This window comes from Sinocyclocheilus rhinocerous, unplaced genomic scaffold (genome assembly GCF_001515625.1).
Source record: "Sinocyclocheilus rhinocerous isolate Xijiao unplaced genomic scaffold, SAMN03320098_v1.1 scaffold3432, whole genome shotgun sequence".
NCBI lineage: Eukaryota > Metazoa > Chordata > Actinopteri > Cypriniformes > Cyprinidae > Sinocyclocheilus > Sinocyclocheilus rhinocerous.
In genome coordinates this window covers 43,091-44,895 of record NW_015645535.1, presented here as the reverse complement: position 1 = coordinate 44,895, position 1,805 = coordinate 43,091, and the positions used below count along the sequence as shown (strand labels likewise).

Here is a 1,805-nt window from a genome sequence, read left to right as displayed (position 1 = left end):
CACACACACACACACACACACACACACATACACACACACAGTCTAAGTCTCAAGTCATTCAGCGCCAGAAACTTCAATGTAAACTTAAGCACTGCTCTCTGAGTGGTGATCTCCGACCTGACACTTGCTCTGATTATATGTTACTGCCTCATTCATTCTCTCCAGCAATGTTTTGGTTTAATATACTTCTCAGTCTGTGATCTGTGTTCGAGTGGCTCTATGAAAGCACACACACTCATGCAGTGAAGCGGTTCAGATCCAGCGGCTCTGATGGGCTTTGAAATCTTTCTGTCTCAGCTGTGCTTTCATAAGCTGCTCTGAACATAAAGCTGAAGTTCATACTCACGTATTGCGCCGTCTCATCCGTGTCCCTCTAAAGGCACGGCAGCAGGATGACACGCACAGAGATGTGAGAGAATCAGTGATGACCAGGCGGCGCGTAGGAGGAGGAGAGGAGGGTGAGATTCATTTAGTGAAAGGACAGAATGGACGAGCAGTGAGCAAGAGAAGAGATGAAGTGAGACGCAGAGTAAGATTCATTCAGTGTCTGTTCATTCAGATCAGACTGATTCTGTTCAGGCAGTATAAATAATATATAGCATTTATTGTTATTCTGAATGCAGTTTTGGCCAGTATCGTGTAAAAAGATTCAAAACTTGAAAGTTTTACGAAACTGCATCCATGACCCATTTCACTTCTGCGAGACGAGATATTGAATGAGAAATAAATATAGGTCAGGCCGTGATTTTCTCCTGCTGGATTGATGTGAAAGTGTGTTTCATATCAGAATGTGAGTGTGGATCTGCATCAGAAGCGTAATTCAGAATAACGGCCGCTGATGAGACGATCACAGGAAGATGAGGAACACGTATTAAGAAAGCAAATAAGATACATTTTAAATTTTTTGTTGACTGAAAACATGAATGAATAAAGACCCAAAAACAACAAAACCTCACCATATATCATCTTTGATGAGGTCATTTGTAACTTGAATGTGCCTCCGTGTCAGTCGATTCCAGTTATTTTACCTTTATTTTTAAAGATCACATTGTTTTAATTTATCATCATTATCATAAACACACCAGTGTGTAGCACAAACAGTTTTACATTTTATTGTGCTTTGCTATTCTTTTACTTACCTATAGTGGCTAACGAATCGTAAGTCTTTACCAGAAATGCAAATCAAGGTTGAATAATGGTCATATTTTGCTGAGGGTGCGGCGCGGTCTGCGGGGTCGTGACCTCACCTGCTCATCGTCCAGCATCATGTCTTTGATGCGCGGCAGGCCTAGCGACTCCCCGTTCTCCATGCGCGCATAGTGAACCTGGTAACCGCGGATCTGCCCGTTCCGTTGCCCTGGCAACACGGTGCGCCACGACACTTTAACAGACGTGCTGTTGATGGGCTGGACTTCCACCTGACGGGGCGGAGCTCTGGGCACTGCGCGCGCACACACACACACACACACACACACACACAGCCTAGTCTGACGTCACTGCAGAACCTTCAAAGAACCAGTACAAAACATCCTCACACGGCAGCTTTAGGGTGTGTTCACACTTGTATTGAAGGCAGTCTGCCAAAACAACAGCTTGTGGAATGTGCCACTCTATGATGTAATAGTGTGGATAAACCCCACCTCTGCAGAAGATTAACGCCTGCTTCTACATCACTGGCTGTTTATCCCCGTCCACCAATTATATATCACTGCCTGTTTAGCCCCGCCCACCAATTCTACATCACTGGCTGTTTAGCCCCACCCACCAATTCTACATCACTGCCTGTTTAGCCCCGCCCACCAATT

The 1,805-nt window shown here is 44.9% G+C and overlaps 1 pseudogene; it reads right to left on the bottom strand.

Moving 5' to 3' along the window:
• LOC107706124 (receptor-type tyrosine-protein phosphatase S-like) overlaps positions 1 to 1,805 on the bottom strand; it is a 64,539-nt pseudogene that overhangs the window by 23,709 nt on the left and 39,025 nt on the right.